Raw genomic sequence first — 24,126 nt, 5'->3', positions numbered from 1 at the left:
TGTCCACTTGAGCTCCTGGACAAGAACTGTACCATTAGAAAGCAGGAAAATTATCCAAATTTTACAGAATTTACTCATGGCATGGTCAATGTTTACTGCTGTATCCTGGCACTGATTTTAGACTTCATAGGTCTCTTTGCCAGGACCTTCTTTTTCTACAACGTCCTCTTAGTAAAAGAAAGCATCTAGACAAATGTTTACCACACGGCAGGTAGGGAATCCTCCTGGCAAGTGAAAGAATAAAGGCAAAGACCTCTGCAATAGGTGATGATTAAAGGAACAGGAATACATTTATTTACTTAGTTAAAGGAGCATATAGACTTAAAAAGAACAGAGGGTAAGAGCAGTGCTGTGGGAGATACAACTAACTAAAAACTGAGGGAGGAATTAACAGGGGGAATTAATCACACAAATGATGGGAGAGCTGAGAACAATGGAGCAACACAGAGATGTCTGCTGCTGCTAAGATGGATACATCACAAAAAAGAATACCAAAGCCCAGAGCCAAGATTGCTGGGAGAAATAGGGTTTTTAAAGTACTAAGGCAGGAACCAGAAGCACAAAGGGTGGACCTACAGAGAAAGGACCTGGTCTACAGCATCAGAACCATGGTGAGGGCTGGGCCACTGCTGAGGAAATCATCTGACGAGGCTACCAATTCATCACTGTCCAATCCTAAGCAGGAAAAATGTAGATCAGGAATCTGGAAGCAGTAGGCAAATAACTAATAGAAATCAGACGATCTAAGATGTAATAGGGATTTGGAAATAAGAAATGGTAGTAGGGCCGGTAAGAGGGATCAGCAGGTATGGACGTTTGTCACAAAGCCTGACAACTTGAGTGCGATCACCAAGACCACACAGTAGAAGAAAAACAACCAACTCCCATAACTTTCCCTCCGACTTCCACACAAGAAGATAGATAGATAGATAGATAGATAGATAGATAGATAGATAGATAGATAGATAGATAGATAGATGATATGTACAAAGAGAGAGAGTGAGAAGCAACAAATACAGACCATACATTTCAGTAGCTTGAGCTGATTCAATTTTCTAGCACAAACCTGAATTGTTTCCATTCTTCTAACATTCCCAAATCTTCAACAAAGCAATTCTTAAACGTCTGTTGTTAAGGAGATCCACTTGGAGTTATTCTTCCCCATATGGAATAACTTTTCTCCCAGTTTTCTCTTTTTCTGGGTGAAATGTATAACCTCGTCATTAACTTACTGTGCCTTTTCTTCCATAACATTAATAAAAATGGTTTTTTAAAAAATCTGATTCTTTCAGAAAACAACCTGAACTCAATCCCTTCATATGAAAGTTCTCCTTATAGGATTCTCAACTCTTCTCCAGGTCAGAACTCAATGGCAAGACTAAATTGCAGCTACAAAACAACAAATCCATTAACTTGAGAGAAAGCCAGTCAGTGTTTTAAGGTACTTGTGAGTAAAAGCTACTCCTCATTGACTAGATGCACTTTCTCATTTCAACCATAGGAATTTCTCAAAACACAGGTAGGGAGTCTACTTCTCAAGTGGTGTGTTTTAAATGAGATAGTTGCTTTTTTTTTTAATTATATATCAGTAAAACTACTTCTGGTTGATTTAAGAGAAAGAACATTATAAGGAGACAGAAGATCAGGACTTGGGGAAAAAACAATAAAATTATTTACATCTTTACCTTCAGTTTATGACATGAAAAATAAAAGTGATTGTTTCTGCTCTGAGTACTTTTTAGAACTTTTGGAAGAGAGAATGAGATACATAGTTGAAAAATGCCTTATGAAATGCAATATAAAGGTGCAGGTACAGAGTCGGAAAAATCCAATTGAAACACTCACTGGCCATGTGGCCTCAAGTAAATTATTCAACTTCTGTGTCTTGCTTTCCTCATCTGTAAAATGGGAAGAGCAGGAAGCCCTCACTGGGTTTGGCCCCTTTCACCAACAGTGAAACCTGATGTCACTTACACCCCCAGAGAAGCCATGGAACACACTGAGATCACACCTCATATCCCTTCCTTATTTTTAACCCCAACATAGTATTTGTATTAATTATTTGAGAATTTCATACAATTATCCTGATTGCACTCACTTCCCATTCCTCCCAGGTCCTCCAACTCTTGTGAGCTTCCCCTTAACCACCACCAAAAAAAGAAAGAGAAATGCACCAAGTCCAATTTGTGTTGCCTACACACTCAGTGGAACATAGTCAAATTCCCAGTGTCCAGCTCTGTAAAGATAACTGAGACCTTCCCCACCGACTCCTGCTGGAAGCCAGAGATTAACAAACTGTGAAGAGCTACACTTCAGCGTCTTTATTACAATTTTTATGGGCTCTCTTCTATGTTTAGCAGAATCCTTCCTTTCCCTTATTTAATTTTCCTAAAAGCATTATTTTGAACAATCTCTATATCTACAGCACATAGATGTAACCGCTGCTTCTAGGCATCTCACAGTGAGTCTACACTGCTTTCTCAGGTTGTTCGTGATACAGGTAGGGCACTTAATACCATGTCTGGCACTATGATGGCTCCATAAGTCTGAGCAAAAAGTAGGCCAGGAAGAATGGGATAAATGATCGTGATGTTGTTATAAAACCCCAGGCTAGTGGTTAGGCCCATGGAAGCTGCCACTGCACCCTAATAAGTAAAAAGCTGAACAAATTGATAAATCAACGGTTCCTCCTGGATTTGACAACAGGGATCAAGATCACCAAGCAAACTGCTGCCCCCAAAATGGGAGAAACAGACTGGCAGATACAGAGAATCACAACTGACACCACAGCAGCCTCTGCAGGAGCCAGTGATGAGGAGAAAGACTGCTGCAAAGCCAAAGTCCCAGCATAGATAACCCAGAGAGTCTAAAACTTCCAGGGAGCCAATCTCAGGAGACATCAATATTTTGGTGAGTTTTACCTCTAGACGCCCTATCAGATTCCCCCAGCAAATATCAAGGAAAAGAACCATTTTGGACCAGGCCAGAGCATTCTTCTTAACAGGCAAGCCGCTGTAGCTGGGTATGGTGACTGCATGCTTTAATCCCAGTATTTCAGTGAGTTCAAGGCCAGCCTGATCTACATAGTTCCAGGACAACCAGAGCTATGTGGCAGGCCAAGCTGCTGACAGTTATCAGAGATTAACAAACATAGAGGAAGGAAAATAGCTGCTTCAGCACACCCTAGCCATCCTGTGCAGGCTACAGTGAAGTTCACAGCCCAGGTTCAGGCTCACCCGAAGACTGAGACCTAACTATGCAATCATAGAACTATCCTCCTACACTTTATTATATTCATGTCACTGTGGTTAAAGTACTTCACAAAACAACTTAAAGCAAGACCAATTTCTTTAGGCTCACAGTTTCAGAGAGATTTCAGTCCTCCGTGGCACAGAAGGCAGGGCAACAGCACACTCACAGTTCTCCCACAATGCATCAGACTGGAAGCAGAGCATTAGACAGAAGCAGGTGTGCTATGCCCTTCAAAAACTTGCCTACAAAGGGCTGGGTATGTGGTGCATACCTTTAATCCCAGCACTCAGGAGGCAGAGGCAAGCAGATCTCTGTGAGTTCAAGGCCAGCCTGGTCTACGGAGTGAGTTCCAGGACAACAAGAGCTACATAGAGAGATTCTGTCTCAAAAACAAAACAAAAACTGTCAACAGAAAGCTACTTCTACCTGTCAGGCTCCACCTTATAAAGTAGCACCTTCAAGGTGAGTATTAATATTCTGAGCATGAGCTTGTGAGAGACAGTCTGAGATTCAAGTCACAAAATACACCTTAGTCACAAAAGGTTATTTATTAGCATTTTTACATGTCAAGAGAGTGCTTTGTTTTGTTTTGTTTTGTTTTGTTTTGTTTTGTTTTGAGACAGGATCTCACTATGTAGTTGTGGCTGTCCTGGAACTCACTATGTAGCTCAGGCTGGCCTTGAATGCTCAGAGATCCACCTGCCTCTGCCTCTACCCCAAGTGTTGGGATTAGAGGTATGCAGCAGTATGCCCAGCTGAGGGCAGTATTTGTAACTATTCTTCTCCACTAGACCCCAATAAACCTGACTAAAAATTAAAATAGTGTCTACTACTAGCTTTCTTACAACTAAGGGGAGAGAACCAAATTTCCCCTCAAGGCTCATTTCAGTTAGTATAATAACTAAGGACCTTCTTCTAATCTAATACTTGTGAAAACTTTAACCCAAATTAACCTGATGTCAACCACTCAGGGTTTTTCTATCCTTCTTTCTCCCAGCCTCCTACTTGAAAGGAAAGTAACTTACAAATGGCAGTCTCCTGTTTGTTCATTTCTGCTTCCTTCAGCCCTTTTCTTCCTATAAAACCAATCTCCTCTGCTCAGCTCATTGGAACCCCTGTTTTGTTTTATGAACTGGAGCACTGCCTGATTCTAAAATCACAAATAAAGCCAATATATCATGTCTAGCTTTCAACAACAACAAGGAAAAAAAAAGTAATAAGTCGTAAGAAAATGCAAAGATACAGACCAGAGGCACAGCTCGCATTAGCATTGCTGTGGCAGAAACACTGGTATTCTCCAACTGAGGATTTAAAGCTAGTAGGTTAAAACAGACAGCATGCATGACCACACGGGCGACGTAAACAGAGAAGGGAAAATCCAAAGACATGCTGAAGATTAAATCACATAATTATAAATTATGAATCACTTTAAAAGGCCTGTTTGTTGACTAAACAGGCTAAGGAGAGTTTCTGAGTCAACAGAAACTTTCAAAACTGAACAGGAAAAAGACATACACATGTATGCATGCACCCTGTGTACACTGTGTAAACACACATGTGCACACATCAATATTAAAGAACTGTGGAGTAATCACAAGCTCCCTGGCTTCCCAAACTTAGACTGATTCCTAGATTTTGAAGTGACTTTCTGTTTCCTTGCAAACTCTGGTCTCCTGGTCTCAGTCACTCAGACTACCTGCTGCCATTATGGAGCACTGAGGGAGAGCAGAGTTTCGAGGATCCAGCCTCAGTGGTGTATACCCGTGGGCAAGGGAAACAGAAAGAGATATAAGAAAGGAAATGACATGAACTCCAGACTCAAAGTCTCCTGAAGTTGAGAACCAAAGCTCCCTGAACAAGCCCGATCTCTGACGAGGAGCCTATAGAATGTTGTGTTAGCTGTCAGACTTGGGGCAACTTGTTACACAGTAATAACTAACTAGTAATGTGGAAAGACAATGAAATCCCAAATGAAATCGTGGCTTGGTGCAAAACCAAAGAAGAAACACAAAGACTATGAATAAGAGGAAGGTGGTAGGGTGGAATTACCCAAAAGGCACTGGGGGAAACAAAGGGAAGAACCTGTCAGCATGCCAATATGGAAAAAGAAAAGAAAGAAAAATAAACAGCATGAAACAATGACAAACTCAGGCTGGAGAGATGGCTCAGAGTTTAAGAGCACTGGCTGCTCTTCCTGAGTTCAGTTCCCAGCAACCACATGGTGGCTCATAACCATCTATAATGAGATCTGGTGCCCTCTTCTGGCCTGCAGGCATACATGCAGGAAAAAACGCCCTATACATACCGCTCTATACATAATAAATTAATCTTTTTTTAATGACAAACTCAGTATTAAAACTCGATTTCTAAGGTCCCTGAAACATCCAAACAAGGAAAAACTGAACTGTTAGCCAGATGCAAAGTGTCACTATTAAGAGGGAGACAGAAAGTCTTCTTCTTAGAAAAACATTAAAAAGAAAATGACTGAACTTTAAAAAAAAAATCAGAGTTTAATCTTCAGTTTCCTGTGACCTGAATAAGACGTTCCAGACAATGAAGACTCTTTGGACTAACTCAGAGTCGCTCTTTCTGGTCAGCTGACTGTATAAATTACTAAGATGCCGCTTCGAGTTCAGTCTTAGCTAGAGATTTCAATAAACTTTCTGAAATCACCACACATTAATAGGTTCCCTGGAAATTTTCCAGGGTTTCATTTTCCCAAGACAGTCCTGTAGCTTCCTTCCCAAAACTTCAATGACTCCATAATGACCCCATGTGTCTCCCTTGGCAGAGTGATGGGGCAAAGCTGAGATGGGCAGTAGGGAGGGGATGGGGAGTCTGGGACGTGGATTCTGGTCCCAGCATTGTCTAATGAGTCCAAGGTCTCAACCAAGACGTTCTGCTTCTGGAATGTTCTTATTTGACAAACATGGCAGGCAATGCCATCCTTCACAGCCCTGATGTCAAGGTAAATTACCAAATGGAAGAGCACTTGGCAAACTGTAAAGTGCAGCGCAAACTGGAAAAAAAAATCCTTTTAGCACTCATCTGAGAAGGCCGCCTCTCAGCTAGGGGCAACCCCTCAGTCTGTTTAGATCTCTTGTTACCAGGAGATGCTTCTCTCCAGCGCCTCCTCCTGCATCCCTCTGCTTTCACCCTTGCTCACTTCTGCTCCTGTCCTGTGGTTCACATGTCCACTTCCGCCTTCTCCCACAGCTGAGAGGGTTCCCTGACTTTCTCGGCACCCACTCTCTGCTTTCCTTTCCGTAGGAGACGTTTCCCACTAATAAATGCTCCAGCCCTGTCCTTGAGGAAAGCATAGTAGACTCATCGGGTTTTCATTTTCCAGAGAAAGGGCCACCTGCAGAGCGCGGACTCATTCTCCACAGGGCTGCAACCCTAAATATCAGCTCGAAATTAGCAGGGGTCCTGTGAACCTGGGGCACAGAAGGCCAAGAAAATTCAAACTCTACCCAACACCCTCTCGTTCTCCTAATGCTCTCCTAATACTCTGTACTCCCCCGCGTGCTTTCAGAAGGTCATTCTTGCTTCCCACAAACCTACACCCCTTCGCCCAGGGAGGATTTTTTTTGTTGTTGTTGTTGTTTTTGGTTTTGGTTTTTTGGGGTGTTTTGTTTTTTTGTTGTTGTTTGTTTGTTTGTTTGTTTGTTTGTTTGTTTTGAGGCAGGGTTTCTCTGTTGTAGCCCTGGCTGTCCTGGAACTCACTCTGTAGACCAGGTTCAAAACTGATTGGGCCACCGTGGGCAAACGACTCGACTTTTCCGAGATTCCGGTTTCCGGTGAAAATAATGCCCCCTGCTTCTCCGTCCTATGTGTATTATTTCTTTTTCCTGCTCTGTGATCAAATACTAGCCAAGGAGCAACTTTTGGGAGGATGTATGCTAGCTCATGGGGGCGTGGTCCGTGATGACAGGGAGGTCGCGGCAGCTCCTCCCTCACATTCCACCTGCAGTCCGGAAGCAGAGATCAGCGAATGTTGGTGCTCCAGTCCCAGGGGAAGATGCTTCCCACACTGAGGGTGGGTCTCCTACCTCAGTTTCCCCATTCTACAAACTCCCTTATAGACATGCCCAGAGGTTTGTCTCCAACTTGATTACAGATCCTGTCAAGCTGACAATCGGTGTTAACCGTCAAACCAAGCAAGCATTAAAAAGAACAATGTACATGCCATGCTTTAAAATATGCACCCACCAATGAACCTCTAACTGTTAACTAGCAAGCCCCAACTGCTGCACAGAAGGCTTCAGCCCCTCTCAATCTAGCCTAGCTCCAGTCCTCACATCTGCTTCTTGACCTTGGAACATTTCCCTTCCTGCCTGCCACTCTAATAGGCCACATTACGGCCTGGCTCCTCGGCAAAGCAGTAATACGCTAGCTTGTGTCTCCACTACACGTTTCCTGCATCTCTCACCGATTGTGTCTCCACTACGCATTCACAACTCACCCTATACTTCCTTACACAGAGAGGTAAAGACTGTTCTGCCCCTGGTCTCGTTTAGTGCAAGTGTGATGTGCTATCAGTATTCACCAGACTTGCACCCAGGATAACTAATGCGAATGTTGAATCTTTTTTTTTTTTTTTCCTGGTTTCACTGAGACGAGGTCTCACTCTTGTGCCTGACCTCAAGCAGTCAGGGGGCCGCCTGCTTCAACCTCCCAAGTATTAAAACTACAAGCATGAGCTACTATATCCAGAAAACACTGAGTCTCCTAAATGTAAGTACATTCAATGAATAGCAAGGAAGGGAGAAATGGTGTTTGGCTGGTTGTTTTTGAGACAGGGTCTCACTATGTAGACCAGGCTGGCCTCAAATCACAGCTTCACCTGCCTCTGCTTCCCCTGGTGGAATGTGTCATTTTAAAGGCCAAACAACTGGCCTGCATCGAACTTTGATTTCTAAGTGCAGTTCTTCCCCCCTGCCCCCCACCCCCGCCCAGGTGCAGTTCTAATACAGCTTTGTCAGTAAACTCATCAGGAGAAGAAATAAAGTAAGAGAGACAATCTTGAGAAGATAAACCATCAGATTTTAATTAAGGCGACCGCAACTGGCTGGAACCAGTAAATGTGTACCGGGGAATCTTGATCTTTAAAACAAGGTTGGAGTAAGGTTAGTTTGAGTGATTGGTGAGCAACTCAATTCCCAGAGTCACTTGTTAATAATATTTAGAGGTGGGAACTTTAAGGCGCGATGAGGTCATAAAGGCTAAATTGTGGATTAATGGCTTCTTTCTAATGATGGAATGTTTAAGGGAAAAAAAAAAAAAAAAAAAAAAAAAGCAAGCCCTGTCTCTCGGCTGTGCCTTGTATCCCGTGAAGCCTTGCGCCACCTTGTGGCTCTGCGGAGTTCCTTATAGTCACGAAGTCATCCAGCCCTTGAAGGCTGAACTTCCTAGCTTCCAGGACTGGCAAATGAATAAACCTTCATTCTTTACAAATTATCCAGGGTTTTGTATCTCCTGTCATAGCACAGAAAGCAAACTGAGTCAGTAAAGTTGAAAGAGAGGGTTGGCGGTGGACAATAGAAAAGGCTCTGGGAGGGAAATTCTGCCTTACACAGGAGTAGACCCTTCTAGGATCCAAGGATGAGTTACCCCACAAACAGCAAGGGTGGGGGGAGGCTCTAGAGGGGAAAGACATACCCTGTCTCTCTTTTAGACCCTATTCAAACATATAAGCCTTTGATTAATCTTTAAGCTTTACAGTCTCATTTTTCTACTGGGCCGTGTGTATGGTGGAATGGTCTGGGCAATGCCCAGCCTTGCAGAGACAGCGTGGAAGATTGGCATCACCCACGCTGGCGTCTCATAGGTGGCAGGGCTGGTGTTTCTGGTGGGCCATTTCTAGCTGTGGCAGGCACATGACCTCTGGCCACGTGATTGAGCTAGGCAGAGCCACTTCAGCCTAGACAGTCTGATTAACCCAGCGGCCTCTTTTTAAATAATTACTACAACACAGAGGAGGGGTGGATCTGGAGGAGAGGAGAGGAGGGAGTGGGGACTCTGAGGAGAGGAAGGAGGGGAAACTGTGGTCAAGATGTAATCTATGACAGAAGAATAAAAATAAATAAATAAATTAATTAATAAATAAATAAATAGATAAAAAGAGGTCTAAGATGATTGTCAATGTCCTTACCCAAGGATGTCACCCCTATACATTTGCTCACTACTTAAAAGACTTTTCTCTTGCAATTAGACACTAAAGTTTTAAGTGTGAGCATGGTTTACAGATCAAACAATTGCCAAATGCCGCTAGTGCTAAGCCGACCTGCCTTGGTGATATTTCACTAGTATTGCTAATCAAAAGACCAGTAGCCAGTGAGACTTTCAAAAGGGGGTCAACCTACTTCGAACTTCAAAGCTTCCTCCAGCAAAACTGGTGTGCATGTAGGCAGCTTCACCAGTTTCAGGGTGCCTCAATACTCCGGTGAGGCGTCAGAGTCAAAACACCATTTTAAAGAAACGTCCTCCACACATCTCAGCCAGCATAAACAAGGGTTGTCACAGACTGAACTGTGAACCACCACAAACACCTTCTCCCTACTCCACCCAAATCTACATGCTAAATCTCCAACTGCCAGGATGGCAATATTTGAACCTTCAATATGAAGAACTAAGGAAAGTTAAATATGATCTAAAGGGTAGGCTCCTGTTCCAACAGAACTAGTGTATTCTGGGGCTTGGGACTGTTTCTCTCTCTCTCTCTCTCTCTCTCTCTCTCTCTCTCTCTCTCTCTCTCTTTCTCTGTCTCTCCCTCCCTCCCTCCTCTCTTCTCTCCCTTCTCCCCCTCCCCTTCTCCTTCCTCCTCCTCTTCCTCTTCCTCCTTCTCTCCCTTTTCCTCCACCTCCTGATCCCCTCTTCCCCTTCTTCCTCTTCTTCTTCCTCTTCCTCCTGCTTCCCTTCTCCTCCTCCTCTTCTTCCTCCTCCTCCTTCCTCCCTTCCTTCCTCCTTCCCTGCCTTCTCTGTAAAGACTTATGAAAGTACCCTGGCATCTCCATGTGGAGATCCAAAGACAACCCATGGGAATCAGTTCTCTTTCACTTATGGAGGCCATCGATCAAACCTAAGAGATCAGGTCTGGTAGGAAGTGCCTCCACTCACTGAGCCTTCTCAGCACACCTCCTGCTGCTGCTGCTGCTGAGATAGTGTCCTCCTTTATAGTTCATGCTGACCTCCAACTCACAATCCTCCTGCCACTACCTCCCCAAATTCTGGGATTACAGGTGCGTACCACCATGCCCACTAAGCTAGTCTTGATAATAAAAGAAGCCAATAGTAAATGCCCACTCAGAGGAAAAGCCCATCAGATGGTACAAGTGCTAGAAACCAGCTGTCTGAAAGCCGGGGGAAGAGGCCTCACCAGAAACTAACCCTGTGGGCACATTGGTCTGGGACTTGTAGCCTCCAGAACCCATGAGAAAATAAATTTCTCTCTAAGCCATTTATCTGTGGTATTCCACTATGGCAGCCTATGGTATTCCACTATGGCAGCTGGGATAAGCTAATGCAGGGGCCTAATTAATAGCTGTGCAACACATTCAAACATACACATACAAAGAAGAATGTAGACAGAGACAGAGAAAGGCATCTCAGTAAGTTGGCTAGTCCTTAAAGAATTCCTTTTTAATGCCTTGTTTAAAAAGAACTGGTATGTGTGCACGTGTGCACGTGTGTGTGTGTGTGTGTGTGTGTGTGTGTGTGTGTGTGTGTGTGTGTGTGTGACACAGAGGTCAGAGAACACCTAGAGGGAGTTGGCTTTCTCCTTTTACCATGTGGGTTCCAGGGACTGAACCCAGGTTGTCAGGCTCGATAGCAAGCATCTCTAAGACATCTCACTGGCCCCCAGAATTCTTTCCATAGGCACCAGGCTGGGAGATAGGATGTGCTTGAATTCTTCTCACATTGATCATTTTTATCTGATCTGAACAGTTTTTATAATACAAAGGTGATTTCTCTAGGGCATTAACACATACAGATTGACAAGCAAGTATTGGGCACCTACTACACAGAACACTAGGACACGGGAAACAAAGAGAATCATGTCACCTCCCTGTGCCCCAGTAATGAAAACGCTTCGGAATTACGGCTCCCTTTCTCATCAGCATTCACAACCCCTCTGCACAACAGGCCATGACTTCCAGACGCCCCTAGTCCAACAGAGCCCTGATCTCTGAGTGTTTGGAGAATGAACAACTATTTCTATTTTTATCTAATTTTAAGATGTTTCACTTCTAAGGGTATGGTTTTTTTTTCATTATTCTATTGAAAGATCTATGATAATCAAGTTTAAAAGCTTTATTTTGGATTACACCCTGAAAGTGAACCCATTGCTCTGATGCCTATGGTGAGGTAGCATCACAACAAGGCAGAGGAAGATGCTTGTCCTGGCAGCCAGGAAGCACATCCTTTTTGAGGGCACATGCCCAGCAATTGCTTCTCTCTTAAAATGATGACTCCAAGACGCAAGCTGTAAATCAGCATTTCCAGGTCCCCTTTTCAGCTTCAATTCACTTGTAAGACTAGCTCACACAAATCACCAAAACACTTACATTCACCCACGTGTGCTTCTCTGTTTACCAACCTAAGTTAACACACAAAGTGACGGGTCCCATTACGGCATCTCTTGTATGTATGAGTTATTATGCTTTATTTTTATTCATTGGCCTTCACGATGATCCCTGTCTTCCCTCCCCACTCATTTGTTGTAAAGGATACAGACATGCAAGCAGATAGAAAAGATGCACAGGTCAAGGTGAAGTGAAGGGCAGGGAGATTTCATCCATAATCATCTATGAGCCAAGCGTAATGGTGCACAGCTTTAATCCCAGCACTCAGGAGGTGGGGGCGCGCAGATTTTACTGAGTTTGAAGCCAGCCTGATCTACCTAGAGAGACATAAGTTCTAGGACATCTTGGCTACACAGACAGAGAGACCCTGTCTCAAATAAAAATAAAATAAAATAAAATAAAATAAAATAAAATAAAATAAAATAAAATAAAATAAAATAAAAAAGGAGCCTCCTGGAGGTGTCTATCTGTCCAGGACTTCCTGAAACCACTAAGGTTTGTAAGTGAGGCCTCACAACACAGGTATGGTTGATTAACATCTGGTCATTGGTGGCTGGAAAGTTGGTTCTACATTCAAAAGCTCTTGATGCTCCTTCAGAGGATCCCAGCATTCATGTCAGGTAGCTCACAACCCCCTATGTCTCCACTTCTAGAGGACCCCACTTCTGATGGTCTGACAACCTTCACTGGTTCACATACAAATGTGACACAGAGACAGATACACAGACATGTGAGTCCACAGGTACCCACAGACACACATAGATACACATAAACATAAAATAATAAAAATAAATGTTTTTTTAATATTTCTCATTGATCACAACTGCCTTCAGCACTTCTCCCCTCCTGTATGTTGAAGGAGGCCAAATGTTCCAACCCTACAAGCATAGGAAATAGTACCTTGCCTCCCCCACCCCCAATCTGTCCAGTCACTCCCAGTCACCATCCATCTCATTAGGTTACAAAAACATCCATCACTTAAGGGTTAGAGAGATGGCTCAGCAGCTAAGAAAAGTGACTGCTTTTCTAGAGGACCCAAGTTCAATTCCTAGCACCCACATGGCAGCTCACAACTATCCATAATCCAGCTCAAAGTGATTTAGCACCCTCATACAGACAAGCAAAACACATTAAAGAAAATAAAATATACATAAAACAAAAAAAATCTTTTTTTTTTTTAAATCCATCTCTTGAGTGGTAGCAAGGGCTTTAGGAGCTATGTGCTGGGGCCTGAAGGCACAGACCAAATATGCATTTCTTAAAATATCGTAAGATCACAGCAGTCAGTTCTCACAGTGACATAGCAACTCTGCAGCACAATATTGTAAATGTCATGTCTTCTAATAAAGAAAAGCAAGGTCCACAGAAATTATACAGTATAGCCCAGGTCACCAGACCTTGGTAGCCTGAATGCAAAGCACTGAGCAACTGCTAAAGTCATGGATGGTTTTCCTGCTTTTAATCCAATATCTCTGTTGGTATCCTAATACTATGAAGGAGCTGATACACACTTCTCTGTTGAGCCTTGGTGGAGACCTCTACCTGTGCTACATGATTGAAGGTTGCAGGTTAAATGGAGTTACCTTGTCCAAGGCCCAACACTCCTCAACAACACCCATGAGGAAAACAAAGAAATACACTAGATAGAAATGTTAAGTCTTCATCAGGGCTTAGAAGAGACACATCAAGCCGGGCAGTGGTGGCGCACGCCTTTAATCCCAGCACTTGGGAGGCAGAGGCAGGCGGATTTCTGAGTTCGAAGCCAGCCTGGTCTACAGAGTGAGTTCCAGGACAGCCAGGGCTACACAGAGAAACCCTGTCTCAAAAAACAAAAAAAACAAAAACAAAAAAAAAAAAAAAAAAAAAAAAAAAAAAAAAAAAAAAAAAAAGAGACACGTCAATCACTGGACTACAAGATAAAGCAGGAGGATTAAAACTTCTAGGCCAATCTGGGCTACACTTTGCCCAGAGTGATGAAATAGGCCTATGATCCCAGCTGCTGAGGCTGAATCAGGGAATGTCAACGTTGAGGCTAGCCTGTGCTAAATAGGAAAACTGTCTAGATAGCAAGGAAAAAAGAGAAAACAGGAAAATAAAAGGAGACTTCCTATCCTTGCCTCTGCAAACTCCCCATCTCCAGTAAACTCATATTTTTAAGATTGTATTTATTTTATATATGTGAGGACACTGTAGCTGTCTTCAGACACACCAGAAAAGGGCATCTGATCCCATTACAGATGGTTGTGAGCCACCATGTGGTTGCTTGGAATTGAACTCAGCACCTCAGGAAGAATAGTCAGTGTTCTTAACCACTGAGCCATCTCTCCAGCCCTTGTCATTCTTCCTTTTAATTAATGTTTTACATTAGCTGATTCCTAACTCCTCAAGAACTCTCTCATGCATGAAGTAGGTTATAATTATCAAATCTGTGACATAAAAAATATCTTTCTGACTTTAACCTTTAAAAATATGTCTTTTTAACCATCTGATTAAAGTATCTTTTTTCTCTAATACTTATAAGCAAGAATGCTACTCTCTCTGTTTCTCTCTCTCTGTCTCTGTCTCTGTCTGTCTGTCTCTCTCTCTCTCTCTCTCTCTCTCTCTCTTTCTCTTTCTCTCTCTCTCTTCCCACCCCCCCCCACCTCTTATTCAAAGGCTTAGCTTCTCTCTGCAACTGCATACAAAGCTTTTAACTGTGTGATCACTCTGCCATCTAGCTTCCTGAGCCCATATAGTTTTTCCTGAGATTCTTCTGGGCCATGTTAGGACTAAGCATTACTTTGGTTTAAAGTATATTGTTTCAGAGCCCCTAACAAATGTCCAATCATGCTGGAGAGAAATCGCAATAACAGGATGCATCATGTCTCTTCTACAACAAGAAACAGACCTTATTTGAAAGGTCAATCTGTACTGTTGTTAGTTTCGATTTCTTCTTGTTAAATAAAGGTCAGCTGAACAGCACACCATTTCCCCCCAAGAATCTAGGATGCAGATTTGGGACTTAGACTTCACGGGTTAATGTAAAAGACTAACAGACCAAATGCAGTATCCACCCTTTTGCTGTTTGATGAATCTTGTACATTTACTTGAAAGAGCAAAGTTTTTCCTAGTAGTCTGTGTCTGATGGATCAACCCTGCTACTCTTAAGTCACCAAGCATAGTAATTACAGTAGAAATTGTATTGTTTCTAGACAGTGGTAGCATACCCCCATGGGAAGGAGGGGAACTCTCTATTTTGGCCTGAAGCTGTGTTTGAGATCATCCTACAGCACCATCCTTGGGTCACCAATATTAGGAAATAAATGTCTCCCTCAGATTTGAGGACCCTGTTGCCAGTGGAATGTGAACAAGTTGAGTACCCAGCAGCAGCATGGCTGTTCTCACCCAGAGTGGGAGCCAGATCTCATCCTGCAAAACGCTCCTTTGCTACAAAAGGATTTGTGCATGGTTGTTCCAGAGGTCAGTGTTCTGCTATGTTCCTCTGGAGCTCTCCAACACACACACACACACACACACACACACACACACACACACACACACGCACATATGCTCACACACACTACACATACAGCTCTTTCAGAAGAAGCATCTGATTTGAAAGTGCTCCTAATTGAACTTTTCTAATACTTTTCATCCCATCGTCAGCTCTTAGTGATTAATTTTAAGAGAAGAAATAATTATAAAATGATCATATATAAAACTTACGAAAGAGGAAGACACCCAGAGGCCCACCCAGCATGACCTGCCCACAGTGGGAGTCACTACAGTATGCAAGTATGGGGTGGAGAGATGGGAGAGAAAGAAAAGAGGACCAGTTTGAGTGCTATGAGAGGCAGAACTGGAGAGATGGAGGAGGGGGGGAGGAACAGCCTAATGTGAGTAGCCTGCCCTGCCACTTGAGGTCATGGTGAAGTCCCAGTCCATATGTTACCACTGAGGACCATGTCAGGGTCTGTGGCCACGCAGCCACGAGTGTCTGTGTCGATGTCCATTGCTCATATTACTACCAAAGGCCTTGTGGGCATCCCTGGTCTAGGCTGCTGCCTAGCTGGTCCCACCCCTTACCAGCTGCAGCACTCTGGAGAGTGAGCCCTGCACCTTGCCTGGGCAGCATCTGATGGCAAGGGCAAGGCTGACCCGATCCCAAGGGCTCGAGTGAGGGAGAGCTGACCCCACCCACCACTCATCTGCCACGCAGTCGCAGTGGCATGGGCTAGGAAGAAATGCCTTCCATCCCCCCTCGCTCCTCCCCACCTGAGGCTTTCGGGAGGGCTGGCAGAAAGTCGTGAGAGCAGGAGACCTGGTCCTACCCTTTGCCAGCTGCAACACTGGATGAGCTAGAGAGGGCAGTTCTGGAAAGCTTGCCCTGGTGGTGTGGGTGCAGGAAAGTGGATGCGCTGACCAACTCAGCTACCACCCAGGCCCAGATCTAGGGCTTTGAGTTGGTCCTCCTCAGCATCTACCCTGTCTAAAAACTGCTACAGCAGTCATGAAGATAAAAAGCTGCAGGATCTCTGTGACACGGGGCAACAACAGGGTATCTCAGAGTCGTCCCAGTGAGGATCCCATAGCAGATGATGATGTAGCAGAAGCCAGAAGCTTTGAACACAGTCTCATTGCAATGAAGACTTGCAAGTAAAGATGTGTGGACGAATGGGTGCTCTCTGGGACACACTGATACACTACGGCTTCCACATCGAGATTTTGTTTGTTTGTTTGTTTTATTTTCTTTTGGTAGAGGAGGTTGCAAGGCCAGAGGGTAGATATGAAGGGATGAGGAGAGGAGTGGGGTCAGAATTCACGAAGAACCAATAAAAGTTTAAAAAAAAAAAAAAAAACTTATGAAAGACTCAGATTAGGTCAAAGAAGATGACTGTTTCTGAAGAAAAAAATCCATATTGTTTATAGCACTGGGCGCTGGATGATCTGCTTCTGCTGTTTATTTTCCTTGAGCTTTTTATACTTCTGTAAATAACTGATGGCAAGAAAAATTTCTGTGTACAGGATACGCAAGTAGATTCCAATAACTGAAGAGATCATTCTATCTCCCCATATACAGCATTAAAGAAAAATATTCAGTGGTGTTTATTGAAAGCATAGAAAGGTAGATTTTATTCAGAATCTCTGAGATAAATACTACAGTTCTGGAATGGGGTTGTGCATGGAGAAGGGAGACTGGATTCAACCTCTCACTAAAGTACATGTAAGCATTTATAGCCAAGGAACATGTAGAGGTAAGTGATGGGAAAATTCCAAGGAGGACTTCGAGGGCAAAGTGGATTCTGGGTAGACCAGTAAGAGGATTCATGCTGAATACAGGCAGAGCAATCAGTTACTATCTGGGAAAAAGAAAGAGATCAGGTTTAGTTTGGTTTGGTTTTAATTATTACCAGAGCTATGAATGATGGTTCATTTGCCTTTCCCGGCTTTGGTCTTCCACAGATAGAACTCCAGCTCCTTGCCTTCTAGCAAGTAGCCATCTGCTTTGCCACACTGGCCTGGGCTTGAGGCGATACAGGCGAGAAGTTTGTCCTGCTGGAACTGCTCCTCCAGAAGACTGCTGATTTTGGCATTCTTTTTCCTGTGGTTGTATTTCTTTTGAATTTTCTTTGATCCTTTTTTGTTTAAAATCTCTTCCTCCCCAGGAGTCACCTTGGCCCCCTTCTTGTGGCCCAGGAGCAGCAAATAGTGGGACTCATACCACTTGCCTGTATGGTGTGCTGTCAATAAGGATAATGCAGTCTTCCCCAGGGTCTTGGTGCAGATAAACTCATTATTAAACGAACTGTAGACAGCATCAATAATCCCTGTTTTGCAAGTACAACACTCAGAGCCCCAGGAAGTTTCCAACATCCAATCTCAGGGCAAGGTACTTCTTATTGCCTCCTCGAACTCGGACTGTGTATGAGTATGTGCCGAAAGCCTATCTTAGTGTTGGCAGCAGACTGTCCCAGCTTATATTTCTGCTTCTTGTGGTCGGGCTTTCTCTTGCCGCCACTAGGTAGCAATTGTGCCAGTTGTCCCGAGAGATGCCCGTCGCTCAGCTCGGCACTGGATGGAAAGAGGAAGTGTGAAGCTTCACCGTCCAGTTTCTAAAACCGAGATCAAGGATTAAGTGACCAAATAGGGACTGGAGAGATGGCTCAATGGTTGAGAGAACTCAGAGATCCACCTGCCTTCCCTCCCGCATGCAGGGTTTAAAAGCATGGACCACCACCGCCTGGCAATACAATTTTCAAAATGATCAAAAATACATACTTTGCCGGGCGGTGGTGGCGCACGCCTTTAATCCCAACACTTGGGAGGCAGAGGCAGGCGGATTTCTGAGTTTGAGGCCAGCCTGGTCTACAGAGTGAGTTCCAGGACAGCCCGGGCTACACAGAGAAACCCTGTCTCAAACCAAAAAAAAAAAAAAAAAAAAAAAAAAACATACTTCACAAAAACATGAAGTAAATTCATGCCAAAGACTGAGAACAAATGTAGGTAAAATATATCCTCATAGCCTTGGAGTAAGCAAAGAGTTCATGAACAAAAAACAAAGCCAAAACATACCTACAAAAAAAAAAAAAAAAAAAAAAAAAAAAAAAAAAAAAACACTAATATATCGACTCCTTAGAAACCAATGCACATTTTAAATTATCATTAATAAAAGTAAATAAATACTAATATTATGAGCCAATGAGATGGTTCAGCAGATAAAGGCACCTGATGACCTGAATAGGATTCCCTGGAACCCACACGGCAGAAGGCAAGAACCAGTTTCCATAGGAGCACACTGTGACAATGTGCACCCATACACACACACACACACAGACAAAATAATAAGGCAATAGATATAAAATAAACCTTAAGATAGTGGCAAACCACAGTCTAAGAGAAAATATTCATATTCAATACATGTATATATGATAAGAACATACACACAGAGACACACACAAATAAGTAGATGTAACAAAATAAATAAAAATAACAATTTTTAAAGAATTTTATCTCAGGGTTAGAGGTATAGCTTAGTGGTAGTGTACTTGCCTAACACACGCAAGGTTTCAGTGTTTGATCCCGAACTCTACAAAAAAGAAAAGAAAAAAAGAGTTTTGACAGGTAATAATATCTTCCCCCCACTCCTGCCCTTTATATGAATTTATCTCCCTTGAAGGAATACCCTTGAATATCTATCTGCTGGTGTGTATATTGTAAAAGATTCTAGATGATGTCTGGATTACAATTAGTTTTACTTTAGAGAAATCCGTTGTCCCTTACTGCTCTGGGGAATTATAGCCTGTTCTGCTCAGCTATGGGCACCAAACGAAATTCGCCTTGTACTGTGAGATCAAGGACTCCCTGGCTTGGACCTGTAGCAGCTTATGACATTCCAGCCAATACCCAGTATCTGCCCGGTGGCAGGTCAGTGACTAACCGGCATTGACAAAGCTTTAACCCCTAATCTCTCATTTACATGCGTTTAAACGCTTTCAGCAACTCCCATAAATAATGTTTGCCCACTACAATTTATTGACTGCTGGCTTTGTTCACTTTAACCTTCCTCAGTGTGCTGCCCTGAGATTCAGTTCATCCCGTCCATGTTTAGAAGCAACCAAAGAAATGCTAAGGCCCTGTATTTACAGGCCTAATACTCCTGAATCCCGAGCTCAAAACGTGAAGGCCGACTAGAGCAAAGCAAACAGCAGCGGAAGTAGGGCAGATGTTGAGCGGAAACAGCAGGCTTGCGGGCTGCACAAGATACTCCACAATGTGTCGAGATGGTGCTCCTTGGAGTACATGCATCTTGAAGCCCTACACACCCTTCAGGATTCTGAAGCCATAGTGACTGCATTCAGGGTGACCTGCTTGGCAGAGTGGCCGAACCCGGATTCTTGGTCCCAGTATGCCTGGCCTCCCCTCAAGTGTTCAGATGCCTAGAAGGCAACTCTCATCTGGGGCCCGCAGATGTCAAGGTTCTGAACCACCAAAAACCACCCACACTAGACATTCACTTATGAATTCATTTGGTACTTCTGACACCTCATTAAAATGGCATCACTGTGACTGTTTTATAAGTGAGATTACTGTCTCCTAGAATCAGACTTCACTGACACACCCCAAACTTGTGTCCATTGTGCCATATATAATTAATAGGTGTGTTTATATATAATATATATATATATATATATATATATATATATATATATATTCACATTCTTTCTGTTACATAATAACGAATTTCACTGGCCTTTCTGGCTGGTTCCAGGGAGGGAAACCCAAAATCACTGGAATTTCTGCGTCATGGCAGCATCTTTGTCATTTGGGCATCCCTTGAATCACATGTGAGTTTATGCCAAGAGATGAGACAAAATACCAGCTATGTGATTACAGGACTGAGGCTTAGGTTAACTTGACTTTAAGGGATTGAGAAAAGGAGCCAGGCTCTTGGCAGTCAGAGAGAGACAAGTAGATCTTTGTGAGTTCAAGGCCAGCCTGGGCTATGTAATAATGTCAAAATCTCAAAAATAAATAAATAAATAAATAAATAAATAAATAAATAAATAAATAAATAAGACTGAGAAAGGAAGAAGGAAGGGGAAGTCAGATCAGTTACCTGGCTAATAATTCAACCATGCCCACATAATGGAACTTCAATAAAATGAAAGATGCCGAAGCATCCTGGAACACTCAGTGTGCAGAAGCAGTAACAGATCTGAGTGATGTCATGGGGAGAGACCATGGAAGCTGTCTCTTAGAACCCCTCACACCTCACTGTATGCCTTTCTTCATCTAGTTGGTTCTTGTTTGTATCCTTTAGAATACAGCAGTAATTGTATTCGAGGCTGGGGTCTATGGGAAACCTCCAGCTTTGTAGCTAGCTGTGGCCCAGAGACTCCCGAAGTGCAGCTGACATCTAAAATGATGGCAGACTCGCAGGGGACCAAGCCCTTTAATTTGTGTGGTTCGTGCTAACTCTAGAAGTTAGTGCCCAAATTGAGCTATAATGTATATGTTGATGTCAGAATACTTTCCAGATATAGCACATCACTCTTATAAGATGTTTTTTAATGCTTGATTGGTGTATTTTCTGACTTGTTAAAATGACTTATCTTGTGGTGTGATGGAATATAAAACGTTTTCTAATAAAACTAATAGGATTTTTTTTTACTCAACTCAGCTTTTATCCCAGTGGTAGGGTTTTCAGGAAGTCAGCGAAAAACATTAACAAGGAATCACTGCACTTAGAACACCTATAATAGTGGATCCAACTGAGAAGCAAATGGTGACATCATGCTCTACTCCCTGGACAACAGACACACAGCAGTACCTGGTTCCACAATAAGACAATGAGGGCTCCTGGTGTCATGGGGTATCCACTAGAAAAGACTGTTTGGACATAGATTTAAAACAATAGAAAGCCTTTATTAGCTTGTCAACAACTACACTGGGTGTTCAGGATTCCAGTGTAGCAACAAGCCTTTCTCAGGGTAAGCTTTTAAGCACAAAAAAAAAAAAAAAAAAAAAAAAAAAAAAAAAAAAAAAAAAAAAAAAAAAAAATTCTGGATTGACACACTTCAGTTAACAAAAACAGCCAAGAGCAAAACTACAGAAGAGAAAAAAAAAAAAAAAAAAAAGAAAAGTTAGCAAATTTAGAGACTTTCCCAGAACTAGGATGGATTGATGGATTCGGTCTTTGTTTTTGCTTTGGCAGGTAGTGTTATCTATGTGCTGAGATTTAAAACCCAAATAGTACTTTCATCATGGAATCAGTTGTGCTAAGGTCTGGGCTGAGAGGGAGCGTCCAGCCACATGAGTGAAGATACCCAAGGGTCCTGATTATTGTTTGAGGCCCTTTTTTAGAGGAGGCTGTTCTAGAGGAGTTTGGTATAGTGAGGGTAGTTTTCTCTGTTTTGGTTGGCAGATTGTAACACATAATCATTTTATTGCACATGTCCCATTCTATAATCTGACTTTAATAATATGCATAGCCAATTATGCATAGGCATAAGATGTTAATTAGAGGACTCTCCCTAAAAGCTTACTTGAAGGCGTAGTTTTTGCTAACTGCACATGTACCCAAAACCAGTTCAGGCCAGATCAGTCTATCTTATATGGTGCTCAGACATAACTGGGAGTGTGATTAAAAGGAAAGTGTCAAAGTTTCATGGTCATTAAGATGGTAAAAACTTACTCTATTTTGGAAGTCAGGTGTGTGTGCAGCTCAAGGCAGATGGGGGATCCGAGGTTGCTAATGGATTACTAGGAACATCGTTTAAGTGGGATGTAAAGGTCTGCGGCTGCCAAGTATGTTATTAGAGAAAGGAGGTTGTTTATAACCCTAATAAAGTGGAGTCCCAGGTTCTTTCTTTATTCTCTATGCTTTGTTGCTTTAAAAGAAGATATAGATAGATAGGCAGATAGATGGATAGATAGACAGACAGACAGACAGACAGACAGATAGATAGACAGAGATACATTGATAGATACAGAGATACGTAGATGACATGACAGCTGGTCAAACTCCAAATTCTGCTTCTCCATGTCTGATGACAAAGCACTCTTCAGATCTCTGACTCCTTTCAGCCTTGATGACTGTAACAAACTTTCTCTTGGTCTGGTTCCACTCCCTGTTAGCAGCTTTCCTCAGCAGACATCCTATGGCCCTGGCATCTCTAACATCTTGGGGTATCCAAAACAACTTCAACTTTACAGCTGTAAAGTTGTTCCAATGCCTGGGATCCACACATGCTCTTCTGGGCTCCTCCAAAGAGCTTAAGTCACTTCTCCAGCTCTACCCTCTGTAGCACTCCAGGGTCTGGTTGACTCTACTGCTGCTGCCATTCTTGGTGGTCATCCTATGGAACTGGTATTTCCAATGTGCTGGGGTCTTCCGCTGCAAATAGTCTTCATCAATAGCCTCTCATAGGCTCTTTTCACAGTGCCAAGCCTCAACTCCTTTGCATAACCCTTCAGTTCAGGCATCAACTGAAACTGAGGCTACACCTCACCAATGGCCTTCCCTGGCCTCTCACAGTGCCAAACCTCAGCTGCTCTCCATGACCTTTTTCATACCTTCAAAACCAGTACCACCTGGGTGACCCTTACGTATTATCAAGCACAGCTGCAGCACGAGGTACAACCTTGACTATTTCTAGAACACAACTTCTTTGTGCTCTCAGAAAAACACTTCCCAGAAGATCTCCACTCAATGGTTCTGGTATCTTCTTATCACCACTAATTTCTTAGCAACAGCCAACCAGCATCCCAATAACCCCATCTATTGACTCCAAAGCCAGAGCCACATGACCAAAGTTTCCAAGTTCTGCTGCTTGCTGGAGTTGGAACATGGTCCCTTGTTCTAGTATATCCTTCACTTCCTAAGCTTGGCTGTCCTGGAACTTGCTCTGTAAACTGACTTTGAACTCAAGAGATATGCATGCCTCTGTCTTCTGAGTTCTGGGATTAAAGGAGTGTGTGCGGCTATAGCTCTCCAGTGAGCGTGGGTCCTGTTGGGCTGAGTTGTGGGTCCTGAGTGTCTGTCGCCCCAGGCAGCTGGAGCCATGGATCAGGAAGCAGAAGTGCTGGAATTTGACTGAGTTCACTCCACGCATTGCCAGGAGAACACCAGGCTATGGGAAGCCACAGAGCTCCACTCCAGGTGTAGGGAGATCCCAGTCTGAGGTCCCGCGGGGGCAGAGCTCTTGGGTTTGGGACCCCGGGCAGGAATCAGCTGGTCTCAAGCCCTTTAGGTGCCACTGAGAGGCTGCAGAAACGACTGAGACATGGTGAGGGGGAAATGAGACCCTTGGTCATGTCAATTCGATTGGCTGGGTCATGGCTGACTTGGCTAGCTCAGCTTGGGTTGGTGGCCTCTCTTTTGCTAGAATATAGAAAAGTCCTCGGGTAGGGGAGGGAGATTAGGAGGCAGCTCATTAGTTGAAGGCCTTCTCCACAGTCCCCCACAACGGGCCCCAATAGTCCATAGTTTTAAAAGATTTATTGTCATGGTGGAAAGTGGATGAAGCTGTACCCTGTGTTTTCAGGGAGGCCTGAGGTTAAATACCTTTTGCAAGTAGGAGGAGGGGCTGGAAAGAAATGTTTAATTGGCTACACCCTCTGGCCTTTAGGTATCTCATGAATATGGAGATCTCTTGAGGGTCTGTGGACTGTAGTCATGGCCTCTACCTGTGCTATGTGACACAAACCTCTCTTTGGGAGGGGTTGTAGAGGGCTGTCCTAAGTGAAAGGAACCAGGGCCCAGGAGCAAGACCAAACACCTACCATCCCTTTAGCATCTCTGGGGTTC

General features: G+C 43.4%; 1 pseudogene; it reads right to left on the bottom strand.

The window, feature by feature from the left end:
• Window positions 1–17,088: 17,088 nt before the first annotated feature.
• On the bottom strand, window positions 17,089–19,622 carry LOC117717321 (small ribosomal subunit protein eS8-like; annotated as a pseudogene).
• Between the last annotated feature and the right edge of the window lie 4,504 nt (window positions 19,623–24,126).

The sequence above is a fragment of the Arvicanthis niloticus genome, chromosome 11 (assembly GCF_011762505.2).
Source record: "Arvicanthis niloticus isolate mArvNil1 chromosome 11, mArvNil1.pat.X, whole genome shotgun sequence".
NCBI classification, from domain to species: domain Eukaryota; kingdom Metazoa; phylum Chordata; class Mammalia; order Rodentia; family Muridae; genus Arvicanthis; species Arvicanthis niloticus.
This window is presented reverse-complemented; position numbering and strand designations above follow the sequence as displayed.